Source organism: Hordeum vulgare, chromosome 1H (assembly GCF_904849725.1).
Source record: "Hordeum vulgare subsp. vulgare chromosome 1H, MorexV3_pseudomolecules_assembly, whole genome shotgun sequence".
Classification (NCBI taxonomy): Eukaryota; Viridiplantae; Streptophyta; class Magnoliopsida; order Poales; family Poaceae; genus Hordeum; species Hordeum vulgare.
In genome coordinates this window covers 190,314,476-190,334,656 of record NC_058518.1, presented here as the reverse complement: position 1 = coordinate 190,334,656, position 20,181 = coordinate 190,314,476, and positions in this window count along the sequence as shown.

The following is a 20,181-nucleotide window of genomic DNA, read 5'->3' as shown; positions in this document are numbered from 1 at the left end:
TCCCCAGTGTTCCACCTATCCCTGGACCCCTCCCCCTCGTCGTTTGCGACTTCCCCGCTGCCCTGCTGCCATTGCTATTGCCTCGCTGCCCCAGCTGCCACCCTGCTGCGCCTGAGCCTCGCCAGAGATGCTGCCGTCGTTCTTATCCGAAGACCGCCGTGGAACCGACGTACTCCGGCTATTGAAGGAGCCCCCGATCCCTTTGAGCATGGCAACAACCTCCCAAGACTAGTAGCTCCACTCCCCATCGCCCAATTGAGCCAGAGAAGCCCTGGGTGCTTGCCTGTGGCAGTAATGCCGTCGCCGATTCCCCGGTTCGATTCCGGCAGTCCCGAGCTCCTCTCCTCCTCCCAGAAATCCTGCTAGCCTTCCCACACCCCTAGGAAGCCGTTCCCACCGTCGAGCTTAGCCAAGAGCCACTGGAGACCAGAGTCGAAGGAAGGCAGAAGCTCCATCCGCCATTTTTGAGGTGCTGCTCGACCTCGAGCTCCGCAGCGACCCCAACCAGCAAAAATGGATGCGGCAATCCTTCCCGAGCACGTGCATAGCCGGAGCGTGGCGGGAGATGCTTTGTGCTGCCGGGAATCATCGCCGGAGTGCGGCTCTGCCCCTGTCCAGTGCATGCGCGGGAGGTGGGGGAAGAACCTGACAGGTGGCCCCACCTATCCGTGAGCCAGCCACAGCCCTGAGTGGCGCAAGCCCAATGGTGCGTTTTCTTGTTTGCAAGGCGTATTTTCTCACGAGTGTTGCTATGAATTCGCTTTCTCTGTTAGAAAACGTAAAGAGCCCGAAACGTTTTTTTATATTGATTTTTAAAAACAAATTTGACAAGTAGGTTTGACTGGCTATATATTTTAGTAGGAAACTCCAAATCACTTGACTCTTTTTCCTACTAGTTTAGAATTTCATCTAGTTTATTTTAGGATTTATTTTAAAATTTTCCAAAGAACTTTTGTGTGCTGTTTTTATTATGTGTGTTAATTCAAATATTTTCAAACTATGATTTTGAAGGGTGGCTACCTACTCCAAGATGATGGAGTACCCATCACCCTCCTCAAACCCCTAAGGCAAGCATCTTGAATCCATATTTGCATAAGTTGTGTGATGATTGTGGTGGTAATTATATCGCGTGACTTGAGGTTATATTCATAATAGTTTCACATGAAATAATACCTTGCTTATTCATGCTTGTTACTCACATTATACAATGGTGAAATATGGTGATGGCATGTGCTGGTTATGAGAGGTCGTGGAATAACCTAGTCACACGAAACGTGATAGGTTATGGCCTGGTCATGACATGAGCACGATGATGCCGGTAAAACTTGGTTAACTCCAACATCGACCTAGATCGAGTCTTGTCCGTGTCATACTTATTACCGTGCTACCACACTTTCTTGGATAATGGGTTCGGTATAGTCAGTTGTAGACCTATTATTAGGCAGACACCAAGTAGAGGGGCCGGTATGAAGGTATCCACGGCCGTGGTCTAAATCCAGTCATACGGTGAGGGGGCATGGGTGTTTTCGGTCTGGGACCGGATGTGGGGACCCCAACTTATGGGTCGAGATCGCTGTGCTCAGTGATCCCAAAGATCAATGCTCACCGAACACACATACCGAATAAAAGAGTCTTACATCCAATTACCAATTATTACAACACATGACCGAATGGTCAAGTTCACAAGGCAGGGCCTAAGGCCATATCACTGTGATACAACTAGTAGCGGAAATCATAGGGGCTAAGCGGGTGCCCATGCCATCAAGCCTACACCGACAGGCATTCTGACTTGGAAGCGTCCTAGTTCCCAGGGGCCTCTCCGAAGACGTACTCATCTCCAAACTACGGTCCTTCCATGTCTGGTCAATAACATAACCGGTGGCAAGCCAATGAGTACTTTTAATGTACTCGCAAACAGCCCATGACATGAACAATGAAAGTGAAGAATAACAATAATATGCATCTTTGGTGGAACTCATCATGGTGGTTTGATCATTAATATGCATCAAGTTAAAGAATTACTTTTGAAGAACACGTTACAGATATCAATATATCTGTCGAGGGCTAAACCACCCGGGTTCACCCTATATGCCAAGTCACCAAACTTGGTCATATCAATACCTTCATAACAACACCTTTTTCATCACCACACACACACACACACTTGGTTTATGCGGAAACAACTGGACGTAGTTTAAGCAGGATTACCCAAATGTCCTTGACCGTGGACATGGCTATTCGAATAGTTTTACACTCTGCAGAGGTAGTACGCTCGACCCATGAGATCCGGGAAAGTTCCGTGTCATCCACGACTCGCGGTATATAACATACCCGAGGTAAGTACCCGATCAATGTCTTTCCCCCGACGATACTAGATAAAGAGGTCCACTCGATTGGTACCCAGCCCACATGTTTTTACGTCTTACGAGCACCGACTCTGGACGGTATCAACCATGCGGGGACCAATGGTGTGACCGGAACTCATAAAAATGGCATAGTCGTCCTACCTGGCACGACCCCATCACGAGAGTGACCACACATCACTCCCGCCACTAGTAATGTGGCTCTTTGCTAGCACCGACGAGAGTAATCATCATAGCCCTGTTCCATAAGGGGTAACGTGGTCGTACTGGTAAGGTTGGGATGGTCGACACATCATAAGTCTAGTCCCATTTCCGAAACCATACTCACACAAATACCGGGTGCACCACTTCACCAAAAGTGGCCACTTAACTCATCATCACCCTCGGGCATTAGTGGCACCCGACGGAGTTTTCATAAATCTATGTTTGAACCAACAACATGCTCATGCTATGTACTCTAGTATTATTTGTCAACATGATAATAGCGTGATCCTCAAAAGGGTAGGAACAAGCTCAATGCATGTGCTCCGGAGGAGCCATCGGTAAAAATCACATTAGTGCTTTACCGATACCTATGATCATATGCAACAGAAATACTTGCTATCTTAACATGCAATATAATATATGCTCAGTCATGGTGAAAGGGCTGCTTGCCTTGGTCAGCTAGGTATCCGGGGTTTTCGAGGTCTTCCGCTCCGAATCCCTCGTCACACGGATTTTCTATCGTCGATAAAACAATTAATAAGAAATAGCTCGCACAGAAACAGATCACAAAGTCATTTTAAATATGTTCTTTATTACTGACAAATCTAAGTTGTCATTTTGAAAAATATTTGCCTCAAATTCCCTTAAAGTTGCATTTTTAAAATTAACCAAACAACAGCAAAACTATTCCAATTTAGTCCTTTTTATTATTGTAAAACAGAATAGTTGTAGAAAAATTCATCCAATCATATTATTAAATACTACATGTTTTTAGAAGAATAACAGTGGATAATTTATATGTTTACAGTCGTTAAATGTTTTTTTAAAACCAGGTTTTCAAAATAAAAGAAAATGGGCTAGGTCCATGGCCTGGATCGACCTGGAACTGGGCTTGCCCATGGCCAGCCGACAGCCTGCCCAGGCGCGCGCGCCGTCAGGTTTGAACGTGACGTGCGGGGCCCTGCGGTCAGTGGCTGTGGGCAGCGGGGGGGGGGGGGAGGAGGCTGGGCCACCGATGGCTGGGGCACACCTGTCGGGGTTTGCCGATGCTCTCAAGCCCAAATAAGGACTGGAATGGGTTTGCCATGAGGTCGCCTACCTGGTGGTGGTTGGAACAACGTCGGAGAGGCCGTGGCGGAGGAGTTTCGGGAGGTGGTCGAGAAGGTGGTTAGAGGCACGGAAATGCTCGGGCGAGTTGGGGGAAAGGTTCCTGGGGTTGAGGGGATCAGTTTGGTGGGTCGAGGGGCGCAAGAGCCGACGTGTAGCCGGAGATCAACCGGATCTCCGAGGCGGAGGGGCCTCGGTCGATCTTGAGCACCGGGGCTCTGTTGGTTTGCTGGGGTGGATAGGGAGGTGCTAGTGGTCGTGGTGAAGCTATGTGAGGCGTGCTGGAGCAAGGGGGAGGGCTATAAATAGGCCCGCGATGCTGAGCCGATTCGGGAGCGTTGGTTACTCACTGTGGCGCGCATGGGGGTGCAGAGGGGGGCTGGGGTCGAAACCACGGTCTCAGGACATGGTTTTGGACTTCCAGAACCATCTGATGCACAGGGAGAGATGGAGGAGTCGAGCATCCGTGGTCGCGCAACCTTGGCTGGTTCTGGTGCGCGCGGGCACACGTCGGACGAGCTCTAGCGCGGGGAAGGAGGGGCCCTGAGGGTTGCTCGACACAGAGGGGTTGTCGGGGAAGAGGTGGGACACCTCGGGGGAGGCTGGAACTGACCGAGAGCGTCGCCCCCACCTTGGTGGCTTCCTGTAGCGCGCCCAGAGCACAGTTTTAGCATGCCACGGCATGTTGATGCACTCTGAGGCACTTCGGACGTGTCTAGCATGTCCTGGCACTAGCTGGGAGTGTGGCTAGCCGTTTGGGTCTCGTGGGAGCTTCGGCTGGTCAAGGGAGACAAGAAATACTCGTGCTGTCAGCCTTGAGCTGAAGCCTAAATTGGAGTTTTTGGGCTTTCCACTTTGAACCACTGAGGGGCCAGTTGATTGGGGTTAGATATGGATACTGGCCACCTAATCTATGAGTTGGGAGCAATGGGGTTGGGTTTAGCTGTGGCTAAGGTGGCTTTTCCCTATCTGTCAGAAGGTGCTCGACAGTGGTTTGAGGGGGTTGTACCCCACCACTGGTGCTGCAACTTAACATGTTTGGGTTTGGTGCTAAAACATGGGGTTTCACCAAGTTTGATCTCCATTGGACAAGTTTAGCTTTGTAAACTTGAAAACACTTCAATTTGACCAGATCTTTCCCTTCCAAAGAGAGTGTGGGCAGACTAAGTCCCACAAATCCGATTTTTGGTATGGAACCCTCATTTCAGGTATTAGGCACTCCTTCAAAGTTTCAGCATCAATGGATAAACTTTGCTATGTAGAGTTGCTCTAACTTCAATCTGGACAGAAGGGGTTTTACGGTTATTTGGGGTTCTTAATCACCTTGGATCAAGGTGAAGCTTTATGTGAACACCAAATATGGCTTAGGGATACTACTGGAATTTTCTAGGATTTTATTAAGCATATTTCCTTTGGAAATATTTCAAAAGGTCAAAGCAGATAGAAATGGCTTCCAATGTTTTATTCAAATAATTATAATATAAAATAGGGTTTAAAATCTTATGTATGGAAAATATATGTCCTTCTGATCATCTCCAAATTTAATCAGATTTTTCTAAGGCACAAAAGTATTTTTCCATGTAGGAATACCAATTCTGGTCTGAGAAATGGACATGTAATTAAATTAGGGTAATAATTATAAAAAAATTATTTTTGTGGTTTTGGAATATAAAGACAAGTTAAAAATCAGATCAGCAATTTTGGGTAGAAACACCTCTTGCCATCAAGGTAGGGTTTTTACCTTGATCGGAAACAAGTAAAGGTTCCTAGAAACAGTTCAATATTGTGAAATGGGTTTTTATCATCTCATGATCACACACACAAGCATACAGTGACAATCATGGCACTCACATCATTATTTTTGAAAAAGTTTTAAGAAGCTGAGATTTTCATAATACAAAGAATGTGGTAGTAAAAACAGGGTGTGATAGACCTATCCCCCTTACAAGAATCTCGCCCCCGAGATTCCTAAGCTAGGCGCTAAAAAGGTTCGGAAACTCAGATCAGAAATAGTCTTCACGCTCCCATGTTGCTTCGGCTTCGGTGTAGTTGCTCCATTGAACCTTGAAATACTTGATGGTGCGACTTCTGGTCCAACGCTCTGTTGGGTAACGTAGCATAAATTCAAAATTTTCCTACGCATATACAGATCTTCCTATGGAGAGACCAACAATGAGAGAGGGGTAAGAGCATCTTCATACCTTTGAAGATCGCTAAGAGGAAGCGTTGCTAGAACGCGGTTGATGGAGTCGTACTCGCAGCGATTCCGATATAGTGCCGAACTACGGCACCTCCGCGTTCAACACACGTGCAGCCCGGTGACGTATCCCGCACCTTGATCCAGCAAGGAGGAGGGAGAGGTTGGGGAGGAACTCCAGCAACACGACGGCATGGTGTCGATGGAGAGACGAGGTCTCCCGGCAGGGCTTCGCCAAGCACCGGCAGAGAGGAGGAGGAAGAAGAGCAGGGCTGCGCCGAGGGAGAGGGAAAAGACTAATCTCCAATGGCCAAAAGTGCCCACTATATATAGGGGAAGGGGAGAGGGGGTGCCACCCCTAGGGTTCCCACCCTAGGGGGTGCGGCAGCCCTCCCAGATGGGTGGTGCGGCGGCCAGAAGGGGGAGGAGGGGGTGGCGCACCAAGTGGTGGGCCTTAGGCCCACCTGGCTTAGGGTTTGCCCCCCTTTTTCTCTCCCTTGCGCAATGGGCTGAGTGGGGAGGCGCACCAGCCCACCTAGGGGCTGGTTCCCACCCCCACTTGGCCCACCTTACCTCCCGGGGTCGTTGCCCCCCTTCGGTGGTCCCTCGGGTCCACTTCTGGTGGTCCCGGTACGTTACCGGTGATGCCCGAAACACTTCCGTTATCCGAAACCATCCGTCCTATATATCAATCTTTACCTCCGGACCATTCCGGAGCTCCTCATGACGTCCGGGATCTCATCCAGGACTCCGAACAACTTTCGGTAACCTCGTATAACAATTTCCTATAACCCTAGCGTCATCGAACCTTAAGTGTGTAGACCCTACGGGTTCGGGAGACAGGCAGACATGACCGAGACACCTCTCTGGCCAATAACCATCAGTCGGGTCTGGATACCCATTGTGGCTCCCACTTGCTCCACGATGATCTCATCGGATGAACCACGATGTCAAGGATTCAATCAATCCCGTACACGATTCCATTTGTGTGTCGGTATAGAACTTGCCCGAGATTCGATCGTCGGTATACCTATACCTTGTTCAATCTCGTTGCCGGTAAGTCTCTTTACTCATTCCGTAGCACGTCATCGTGTGACTAACTCCTTAGTCACATCGAGCTCATGATGATGTTGTTGGGGAACGTCGCATGGGAAACAAAAATTTTCCTACGCGCACGAAGACCTATCATGGTGATATCCATCTACGAGAGGGGATGTGTGATCTACGTACCCTTGTAGACCGTACAACAGAAGCGTTAATGAACGCGGTTGATGTAGTGGAACGTCTTCACGTCCCTCGATCCGCCCCGCGAACTATCCCGCGAACAGTCCCACGATCTAGTGCCGAACGGACGGCACCTCCGCGTTCAGCACACGTACAGCTCGACGATGATCTCGGCCTTCTTGATCCAGCAAGAGAGACGGAGAGGTAGAAGAGTTCTCCGGCAGCGTGACGACGCTCCGGAGGTTGGTGATGATCTTGTCTCAGCAGGGCTCCGCGCGAGCTCCGCAGAAACGCGATCTAGAGGTGAAACCATGGAGATATGTGGTCGGGCTGCCGTGGCAAAGTTGTCTCAAATCAGCCCTAAAACCCCACTATATATAGGAGGAGGAGGGGGGAGCCTTGCCTTGGGGTCCAAGGACTCCCAAGGGAGTCGGCCGAGCCAAGGGGGAAGGCCTCCCCCTCCCAAACCGAATTCTACTTGGTTTGGAAGGTGGAGTCCTTCTTCCCTTTCCCACCTCCTTCTTTTTTTTCCTTTCCTCTTTGATTTTCTTTCCTATGCGCATAGGCCTCTCTTGGGCTGGTGTGGCACCCCAAACACCCATGGGCTTCCCTGGGGTGGGTGCCCCCCCCTATGAACTCCCGGAACCCATTCGTCATTCCCGGTACATTCCCGGTAACTCCGAAAACCTTCCGGTAATCAAATGAGGTCATCCTATATATCAATCTTCGTTTCCGGACCATTCCGGAAACCCTCGTGACGTCCGTGATCTCATCCGGGACTCCGAACAACATTCGGTAACCAACCATATAACTCAAATACGCATAAAACAACGTCGAACCTTAAGTGTGCAGACCCTGCGGGTTCGAGAACTATGTAGACATGACCCGAGAGACTCCTCGGTCAATATACAATAGCGGGACCTGGATGCCCATATTGGATCCTACACATTCTACGAAGATCTTATCGTTTGAACCTCAGTGCCAAGGATTCATATAATCCCGTATGTCATTCCCTTTGTCCTTCGGTATGTTACTTGCCCGAGATTCGATCGTCAGTATCCGCATACCTATTTCAATCTCGTTTACCGGCAAGTCTCTTTACTCGTTCCGTAATACAAGATCCCGCAACTTACACTAAGTCACATTGCTTGCACGGCTTGTGTGTGATGCTGTATTACCGAGTGGGCCCCGAGATACCTCTCCGTCACACGGAGTGACAAATCCCAGTCTTGATCCATACTAACTCAACGAACACCTTCGGAGATACCTGTAGAGCATCTTTATAGTCACCCAGTTACATTGCGATGTTTGATACACACAAAGTATTCCTCCGGTGTTAGTGAGTTATATGATCTCATGTTCATAGGAACAAATACTTGACACGTAGAAAACAGTAGCAACAAAATGACACGATCAACATGCTACGTTTATTAGTTTGGGTCTAGTCCAACACATGATTCTCCTAATGACGTGATCGAGTTATCAAGCAACAACACCTTGTTCATAATCAGAAGACACTGACTATCTTTGATCAACTGGCTAGCCAACTAGAGGCTTGCTGGGGACAGTGTTTTGTCTATGTATCCACACATGTAAATGAGTCTTCATTCAATACAATTATAGCATGGATAATAAACGATTATCTTGATACAGGAATTATAATAATAACTATATTTATTATTGCCTCTAGGGCATAATTCCAACAGTCTCCCACTTGCACTAGAGTCAATAATCTAGACCTCACATCATCATGCGAATTACATTGTAATAAATCTAACACCCATACAGTTCTGGTGTTGATCATGCTTTGCCCGTGGAAGAGGTTTAGTCATCGGGTCTGCAACATTCAGATCCGTGTGCACTTTGCATATATTTACGTCCTCCCCTTCGACGTAGGCGCGGATGAGGTTGAAGCGTCGTTTGATGTGTCTGGACTTCTTGTGAAACCGTGGTTCCTTTGCTAGGGCAATGGCACCCGTGTTGTCACAGAACAAGGTTATTGGATTCAGTGCGCTTGGCACCACTCCAAGATCCGTCATGAATTGCTTCATCCAGACACCCTCCTTAGCTGCCTCCGACGCAACCATGTACTCCGCTTCACATGTAGAATCTGCTACGACGCTCTGCTTGGAACTGCACCAGCTTACCGCACCCCCATTAAGAATAAATAGTATCCGGTTTGCGACTTAGAGTCGTCCGGATCCGTGTCAATGCTTGCATCGACGTAACCTTTTACGGCGAGCTCTTCGTCACCTCCATACATGAGAAACATCTCCTTAGTCCTTTTCAGGTACTTCAGGATATTCTTGACCGCCGTCCAGTGATCCACTCCTGGATTACTCTGGAACCTACCTGCCATACTTATGGCCAGGCTAACATCCGGTCTAGTGCACAACATTGCATACATGATAGAACCTATGGCTGAAGCATAGGGGACGGAGCGCATATGCTCTCTATCTTCATCAGTTGCTGGGCACTAAGTCTTACTCAATATCGTACCTCGTAAAACTGGCAAGAACCCTTTCTTGGACTGTTCCATTTTGAACCTCTTCAAAACTTTATCAAGGTATGTGCTTTGTGAAAGTCCTATCAGGCGTTTTGATCTATCCTGTAGATCTTAATGCCTAGAATGTAAGCAGCTTCTCCTAGGTCCTTCATAGAGAAACTTTTATTCAAGTAATCCTTTATTCTCTCCAAAAACTCTACGTTGTTTCCAATCAGCAATAAGTCATCCACATATAATATTAGAAACGCCACAGAGCTCCCACTCACTTTCTTGTAAATACAAGATTCTCCAACCACTTGTATAAACCCAAATGCTTTGATCACCTCATCAAAGCGTTTGTTCCAACTCCGAGATGCTTGCACCAGTCCATAAATGGATCGCTGGAGCTTGCACACCTTGTTATCATTCTTAGGATCGACAAAACCTTCGGGTTGCATCATATACAACTCTTCCTTAAGGAAACCGTTAAGGAACGCCGTTTTGACATCCATCTGCCAGATTTCATAATCGAAAAATGCAGCTATTGCTAACATGATTCTGACGGACTTAAGCATCGCTACGGGTGAGAATGTCTCATCGTAGTCAACTCCTTGAACTTGTGAAAAACCCTTTGCCACAAGTCGAGTTTTATAAACGGTCACATTGCCGTCAGCGTACGTCTTCCTCTTAAAGATCTATTTGTTCTGAATAGCCTTGCGGCCCTCAGGTAGTACCTCCAAAGTCCACACTTTGTTCTCATACATGGATCCTATCTCGGACTTCATGGCTTCTAGCCATTTGTTGGAATCTGGGCCCACCATTGCTTCTTCATAATTTGCAGGTTCATTGTTGTCTAACAACATGATTGATAAGACGGGATTACCGTACCACTCTGGAGCAGCACGTGGTCTCGTCGACCTGCGTGGTTCGACAGGAACTTGAACTGGAGTTTCATGATCATCATCATTAACTTCCTCCTCAACCGGTGTCGCAACGACAGAGGTTTCCCCTTGCCCTGCGCCACCATCTAGAGGGATGAGAGGTTCGACAACCTCGTCAAGTTCTATCTTCCTCCCACTCAAATCTCTCGAGAGAAACTCCTTCTCGAGAAAATCTCCGTTTTTAGCAACAAACATTTTGCCCTCGGATTTGAGATAGAAGGTGTACCCAACTGTCTCCTTTGGGTAACCTATGAAGATGCACTTTTCCGCTTTGGGTTCCAGCTTTTCAGGCTGAAGCTTTTTGACATAAGCATCACGTCCCCAAACTTTAAGAAACGACAACTTTGGCCTTTTGCCATACCACAGCTCGTATGGTGTCGTCTCAACGGATTTTGATGGTGCCCTATTTAAAGTGAATCCAGCTGTTTCTAATGCATAACCCCAAAATGATAATGGCAAATCGGTAAGAGACATCATAGATCGCACCATCTCTAATAAAGTACGATTACGACGTTCGGACACACCATTACGCTGTGGTGTTCCAGGCGGTGTTAACTGTGAAACAATTCCACATTGTCTTAAGTGAGCACCAAACTCGAAACTCAGATATTCACCCCCACGATCAGACCGTAGGAACTTGATCTTCTTGTTACGATGGTTTTCAACTTCACTCTGAAATTGCTTGATCTTTTCAAATGTTTCAGACTTGTGCTTCATTAAGTAGACATAACCATATCTACTCAAATCGTCAGTGAAGGTGAGAAAATAACGATATCCTCTGCGTGCCTCCACGCTCATCAGGCCACACACATCGGTATGTATGATTTCCAACAAGTCACTTGCACGCTCCATTGTTCCGGAGAACGGAGTTTTAGTCATCTTGCCCATGAGGCATGGTTCGCATGTGTCAAGTGAATCAAAGTCAAGTGACTCCAAAAGTCCATCAGCATGGAGTTTCTTCATGCGCTTTACACCAATATGACCTAAGCGGCAGTGCCACAAAAATATGGCGCTATCATTGTTAACTCTAACTCTTTTGGTCTCAATGTTATGTATGTGTGTATCACTATCAAGATTCAATATGAACAATCCTCTCACATTGGGTGCATGACCATAAAAGATGTTACTCATAGAAATAGAACAACCATTATTCTCTGACTTAAAAGAGTAACCGTCTCGCAATAAACAAGATCCAGATATAATGTTCATGCTCAACGCAGGCACTAAATAACAATGATTTAAGTTCATAACTAATCCTGACGGTAACTGAAGTGAGACTGTGCCGACGGCGATTGCATAAACCTTGGAACCATTTCCCACGCACATCGTCACTTCATCTTTCGCCAGCCTTCGTCTATTCCGCAGTTCCTGTTTCAAGTTGCAAATATGAGCAACAGAACTGGTATCGAATACCCAGGCACTACTACGAGAGCCGGTTAAGTACACATGAATAACAATATCAAATATACCTGATTTTTCTTTGGCCGCCTTCTTATCAGCCAGATACTTGGGGCAATTGCGCTTCCAGTGACCCATACCCTTGCAATAGTAACACTCTGTTTCAGGCTTAGGTCCAGCTTTGGGTTTCTTCGTCGGATTGGCAACAGGCTTGCCGCTCTTCTTCGAATTACCCTTCTTGCCTTTGCCGTTTCTCTTGAAACTAGTGGCCTTATTCACCATCAACACTTGATGCTCTTTACGGAGTTCAGACTCTGCGACTTTCAGCATCGCAAACAACTCGCCGGGAGACCTGTTCATCCCTTGCATGTTGTAGTTCAACACAAAGCCTTTATAGCTTGGCGGCAGTGATTGAAGGATTCTGTCAGTGATAGCTTCTTGCGGGAGTTCAATCCCCAGCTCAGCTAGACGGTTTGAGTACCCAGACATTTTGAGCACATGTTCACTGACAGACGAGTTCTCCTCCATCTTGCAAGCATAGAATTTATCGGAGGTCTCATACCTCTCGATCCGGGCGTTCTTCTGAAAGATAAACTTCAACTCCTGGAACATCTCAAATGCTCCATGACGCTCAAAGCGACGTTGAAGTCCCGGTTCTAAGCCATACAAGACTGCACATTGAACTATTGAGTAGTCCTCCTTACGTGCTAACCAAGCGTTCTTAACATCCTGATCAGCCGTAGCGGGTGGTTCATCTCCTAGCGCAGCATTAAGGACATAATCCTTCTTTCCAGCTTGTAAGATTAGCTTAAGATTACGAGCCCAGTCTACAAAGTTGCTTCCATCATCTTTCAGCTTAGCTTTCTCTAGGAACGTATTAAAATTCAGGATGACTGTAGTGTGAGCCATGATCTACAACACAAATATATTCAAAGTGGACTTAGACTATGTTCAAGATAATTAGAGTTTAACTTAATCAAATTATTCGCTAAACTCCCACTCAAAAAGTACATCTCTCTAGTCATTTGAGTGGTTCATGATCCACTTACACTAGCTCAAGTCCGATCATCACGTGAGTTGAGTATAGTTTCAGTGGTAAGCATCCCTATGCTAATCATATCATCTATATGATTCATGATCGACCTTTCGGTCTCATGTGTTCCGAGGCCATGTCTGCACATGCTAGGCTCGTCAAGCTTAACCCGAGTGTTTCGCTGTGCGCAACTGTTTTGCACCCGTTGTATGTGAACGTTGAGTCTATCACACCCGATCATCACGTGGTGTCTCGAAACGACGAACTGTAGAAACGGTGCACAGTAGGGGAGAACACAATTTCGTCTTGAAATTTTAGTGAGATATCACCTCATAATGCTACCGTCGTTCTAAGCAAAATAAGGTGCATAAAAGGATTAACATCACATGCAATTCATAAGTGACATGATATGGCCATCATCACGTGCTTCTTGATCTCCATCACCAAAGCACCGACACGATCTTCTTGTCACCGGCGCCCCACCATGATCTCCATCAATGTGTAGCCATCGGGGTTGTCGTGCTACTCATGCTATTACTACTAAAGCTACATCCTAGCAAAATAGTAAACGCATCTGCAAGCACAAACGTTAGTTATAGAGACAACCCTATGGCTCCTGCCGGTTGCCATACCATCGACATGCAAGTCGATATTATCTATTACAACATGATCATCTCATACATCCAATATATCACATCACATCGTTTGGCCATATCACATCACAAGCATACCCTGCAAAAACAAGTATGCGTCCTCTAATTTTGTTGTTGCATGTTTTACGTGGTGACCATGGGTATCTAGTAGGATCGCATCTTACTTACGAAAACACCACAACGGAGATATATGAATTGCTATTTAGCCTCATCCAAGGACCTCCTCGGTCAAATCCGATTCAACTAAAGTTGGAGAAACCGACACCCGCCAGTCATCTTTAAGCAACGGAGTTACTCGTAGCGATGAAACCAGTCTCTCGTAAGCGTACGAGTAATGTCGGTCCGAGCCGCTTCGATCCAACAATACCGCGGAATCAAGAAAAGACTAAGGAGGGCAGCTAAACACACATCTCCGCCCACAAAAACTTTTGTGTTCTACTCGAGAAGACATCTACGCATGAACCTAGCTCATGATGCCACTGTTGGGGAACGTCGCATGGGAAACAAAAAATTTCCTACACGCACGAAGACCTATCATGGTGATGTCCATCTACGAGAGGGGATGTGTGATCTACGTACCCTTGTAGACCATATAGCAGAAGCGTTAGTGAACGCGGTTGATGTAGTGGAACGTCTTCACGTCCCTCGATCCGCCCCGCGAACAATCCCGCAAACAGTCCCACGATCTAGTGCCGAACGGACGGCACCTCCGCGTTCAGCACACGTACAACTCGACGATGATCTCGGCCTTCTTAATCCAGCAAGAGAGACGGAGAGGTAGAAGAGTTCTCCGGCAACGTGACGGCGCTCCGGAGGTTGGTGATGATCTTGTCTCAGCAGGGCTCCGCCCGAGCTCCGCAGAAACGCGATCTAGAGGTGAAACCGTGGAGATATGTGGTCGGGCTGCCGTGGCAAAGTTGTCTCAAATCAGCCCTAAAACTCCACTATATATAGGAGGAGGAGGGGGGAGACTTGCCTTGGGGTCCAAGGACTCCCAAGGGAGTCGGCCGAGCCAAGGGGGAAGGCCTCCCCCTCCCAAACCGAATTCTACTTGGTTTGGAAGGTGGAGTCCTTCTTCCCTTTCCCACCTCCTTCTTTTTTTCCTTTCCTCTTTGATTTTCTTTCCTATGCGCATAGGCCTCTCTTGGGCTGTCTCACCAGCCCACTAAGGGCTGGTGCGGCACCCCAAACACCCATGGGCTTCCCCGGGGTGGGTGGGCCCCCCCGGTGAACTCCCGGAACCCATTCGTCATTCCCGGTACATTCCCGGTAACTCCGAAAACCTTCCGGTAATCAAATGAGGTCATCCTATATATCAATCTTCGTTTCCGGACCATTCCGGAAACCCTCGTGACGTCCGTGATCTCATTCCGGGACTCCGAACAACATTCGGTAACCAACCATATAACTCAAATACGCATAAAACAACGTCGAACCTTAAGTGTGCAGACCCTGCGGGTTCGAGAACTATGTAGACATGACTTGAGAGACTCCTCGGTCAATATACAATAGCGGGACCTGGATGCCCATATTGGATCCTACACATTCTACGAAGATCTTATCGTTTGAACCTCAGTGCCAAGGATTCATATAATCCCGTATGTCATTCCCTTTGTCCTTCGGTATGTTACTTGCCCGAGATTCGATCGTCAGTATCCGCATACCTATTTCAATCTCGTTTACCGGCAAGTCTCTTTACTCGTTCCGTAATACAAGATCCCGCAACTTACACTAAGTCACATTGCTTGCGAGGCTTGTGTGTGATGCTGTATTACCGAGTGGGCCCCGAGATACCTCTCCGTCACATGGAGTGACAAATCCTAGTCTTGATCCATACTAACTCAACGAACACCTTCGGAGATACCTGTAGAGCATCTTTATAGTCACCCAGTTACGTTGCGACGTTTGATACACACAAAGTATTCCTCCGGTGTTAGTGAGTTATATGATCTCATGGTCATAGGAACAAATACTTGACACGCAGAAAACAGTAGCAACAAAATGACACGATCAACATGTTATGTCTATTAGTTTGGGTCTAGTCCATCACGTGATTCTCCTAATGACGTGATCCAGTTATCAAGCAACAACACCTTGTTCATAATCAGAAGACACTGACTATCTTTGATCAACTGGCTAGCCAACTAGAGGCTTGCTAGGGACAGTGTTTTGTCTATGTATCCACACATGTAAATGAGTCTTCATTCAATACAATTATAGCATGGATAATAAACGATTATCTTGATACAGGAATTATAATAATAACTATATTTATTATTGCCTCTAGGGCATAATTCCAACAGATGTTCTACCGAGTGGGCCCAGAGATACCTCTCCGTCACACGGAATGACAAATCCCGATCTCGATTCATACCAACCCAACAGACACTTTCGGAGGCACCCGTAGTGCACCTTTATAGTCACCCAGTTCGTTGTTACGTTTGATACACCCAAAGCACTCCTACGGTATCAGGGAGTTGCACAATCTCACGGTCGAAGGAAAAGATACTTGACATTAGAAAAGCTTTAGCATACAAACAATACGATCTAGTGCTAGGCTTAGGATTGGGTCTTGTCCATCACATCATTCTCCCAATGATGTGATCCCGTTATCAATGACATCCAATGTCCATGATCAGGAAACCATGATCATCTATTGACTAACGAGCTAGCCAACTAGAGGCTTGCTAGGGACACATTGTGATGTATTTATCCACACATGTATTACTGTTTCCTGTTAATACAATTATAGCATGAACAATAGACGATTATCATGAACAAGGAAATATGATAATAACCATTTTATTATTGCCTCTAGGGCATATTTCCAACAGTCTCCCACTTGCACTAGAGTCAATAATCTAGTTACATTGTGATGTATCGAACACCCATAGCATTATGGTGTTGATCATGTTTTGCTCGTGGAAGAGGTTTAGTCAACGGGTCTGCAATATTCAGATCCGTGTGTACTTTACAAATATCTATCACTCCACTCTGGACATGATCCTGGATGGAGTTGTAGCGGCGTTTGATGTGCTTCGTCTTCCGGTGAAACCTGGGCTCCTTGGCTATGGCAATGGCTCCAGTGTTATCACAGAAGAGTGTCATAGGACCCGACGCGCTTGGAACCACTCCAAGGTCGGTGATGAGCTCCTTCATCCAAATTCCTTCATGAGCCGCTTCTGAAGCAGCTATGTACTCCGCCTCACATGTAGATGCTGCCACGACTTCTTGCTTGCTGCTGCACCAGCTCACTGCCCCACCATTCAACACATATACGTATCCGGTTTGTGACTTTGAGTCATCCAGATCTGTGTCGAAGCTAGCATCGACGTAACCCTTTACGACGAGCTCTTCGTCACCTCCATAAACGAGAAACATTTCCTTAGTCCTTTTCAGGTATTTAAGGACATTCTCGACCGCTGTCCAGTGTTCCATACCTGGATCACTTTGGTACCTCCCTACCAAACTTATGGCAAGGTTTATATCAGGTCTGGTACACAGCATGGCATACATTAGAGAGCCCACGGCTGAAGCGTAGGGGACAGAACTCATCTTCTCTCTATCTACTGCCGTGGTCGGCGACTGAGTCTTACTCAATCTCATACCTTGCAAAACTGGCAAGAACCCTTTCTTTGAGTTTTCCATATTGAACTTCTTCAATATCTTGTCAAGGTATGTACTTTGCGAAAGACCTATGAGGCGTCTCGAACTATCTCTGTAGATCTTGATGCCTAATATGTATGTAGCTTCTCCAAGGTCCTTCATTGAAAAACTCTTGTTCAAATAGGCCTTTATGCTCTCCAACATCTCTATATTATTCCCCATCAATAATATGTCATCCACATACAGTATGAGGAAAGCTACAGAGCTCCCACTCACTTTCTTGTACAGACGGGCTTCTCCGTAAACCTGTATGAACCCAAACGCTTTAATCACCTCATTAAAGCGAATGTTCCAACTCCGAGATGCTTGCACCAGCCCATAGATAGAGCACTGGAGTTTGCACACTTTGCTAGCACCCTTAGGGTCGAAAAAACCTTCTGGTTGCATCATATACAACTCTTCCTTAAGGTTCCCGTTAAGGAACGCTGTTTTGACGACCATTTGCCAAATTTTATAATCATAAAAGGAAGCAATTGCTAACATGATTCGGACTGATTTCAGCTTCGCTACGGGAGAGAAAGTCTCTTCGTAGTCAACTCCTTGAATTTGTCAAAAACCCTTTGCGACAAGTCGAGCTTTGTAAACGGTTACATTACCGTTTGCATCAGTCTTCTTCTTGAAGATCCATTTATTTTCTATGGCTCGCCGATCATCGGGCAAGTCCACCAAAGTCCATACTTTGTTCTCATACATGGATCCTATCTCGGATTTCATAGCCTCAAGCCATTTGTTCGAATCCGGGCCCGCCATCGCTTCTTCATAGTTCGAAGGTTCACCGTTGTCCAACAACATGATTTCCATCACAGGGTTGCCGTACCACTCTGGGGCGGAGCGTGCCCTTGTGGACCTTCGCGGTTCAGTAGTAACTTGATCCGAAGCTTCATGATCATCATCATTAACTTCCTCTTCAGTCGGTGTAGGCGCCACAGGAACAATTTCCCGCGCTGCGCTATTATCCTGTTTGAGAGGGGGTGTAATTACCTCATCAAGTTCTACCTTCCTCCCACTTACTTATTTCGAGAGGAACTCTTTCTCTAGAAAGGATCCGTTCTTGGCAACAAAGGTTTTACCTTCGGATCTAAGATAGAAGGTATACCCAATAGTTTCCTTAGGGTATCCTATGAATACGCATTTCTCCACTTTGGGTTCGAGCTTTTCTGGTTGAAGTTTCTTCACATAAGAATCGCAGCCCCAAACTTTAAGAAACGACAACTTAGGTTTCTTGCCAAACCATAGTTCATACGGTGTCGTCTCAACGGATTTAGATGGTGCCCTATTTAAAGTGAATGCTGCAGTTTCTAATGCGTATCCCCAAAATGATAGCGGTAAGTCGGTGAGAGACATCATAGATCGTACCATATCTAATAAAGTGCGATTACGACGTTCAGACACTCCGTTGCGCTGCGGTGTGCCAGGCGGCGTCAGTTGTGAAACGATTCCACACTTCCTTAGGTGTGTGCCAAACTCGTGACTCAAATATTCTCCTCCACGATCAGATCGTAGACATTTAATTTTTCTGTCACGTTGATTCTCAACCTTACTCTGAAATTCCTTGAACTTTTCAAATGTCTCAGATTTGTGCTTCATCAAGTAGATATACCCATACCTACTCAAATCATCGGTGAGGGTGAGAACATAACGATAACCACCGCGAGCTTCAACGTTCATTGGACCACACACATCAGTATGTATTATTTCCCATAAGTTGGTTGCTCTCTCCATTATTCCTGAGAATGGAGTCTTAGTCATCTTGCCCATGAGGCACGGTTCGCATGTGTCAAATGATTCAAAGTCAAGAGACTCTAATAGTCCATCAGTATGGAGCTTCTTCATGCGCTTAACGCCGATATGACCAAGGCGGCAGTGCCACAAGTATGTGGGACTATCATTATCAACTTTGCATCTTTTGGTACTCACACTATGAATATGTGTAACATCACGATCGAGATTCATCAAGAATAAACCATTCACCAGCGGAGCATGACCATAAAACATATCACTCATATAAATAGAACAACCATTATTCTCTGACTTAAATGAGTAGCCGTCTCGCATTAAGCAAGACCCTGATACAATGTTCATGCTTAAAGCTGGTACTAAATAACAATTATTAAGGTTTAAAACTAATCCCGACGGTAGATGTAGAGGTAGCGTGCCGACGGCGATCACATCGACCTTTGAACCATTCCCAACGCGCATCGTCACCTCGTCCTTGGCCAGTCTCCGCTTATTCCGCAGTTCGTGCTTTGAGTTGCAAATGTGAGAAACAACACCGGTATCAAATACCCAGGAGCTACTACGAGCGCTGGTAAGGTACACATCAATAACATGTATATCACATATACCTTTAACGTTGCCGACCTTCTTGTCCGCTAAGTATTTGGGGCAGTTCCGCTTCCAGTGACCCTTTCCCTTGCAATAGAAGCACTCAGTCTCAGGCTTGGGTCCGTTCTTTTTCTTCTTCCCGGCATCTGGCTTACCGGGCGCGGCAACAGCTTTGCCGTCTTTCTTGAAGTTCTTCTTACCCTTGCCTTTCTTGAAACTAGTGGTCTTGTTGACCATCGACACTTGATGGTCTTTCTTGATTTCTACTTCTGCAGACTTGAGCATCGAGTACAACTCGGCTATGGTCTTCTCCATCCCTTGCGTGTTTTAGTTAAGCACAAAGCCTTTGTAGCTTGGTGGGAGAGTCTGGAGGATTCTGTCAATTATAGCATCATTCGGAAGTTTGACTCCAAGTGAAGTCAGACGACCGTGTAACCCAGACATTTTGAGTATGTGCTCACTGACAGAACTGTTCTCCTCCATCTTACAGCTAAAGAACTTGTCGGAGACTTCATATCTCTCGACACGGGCATGAGCTTGAAAAACTAGCTTCAGCTCCTGGAACATCTCATATGCCCCGTGTTG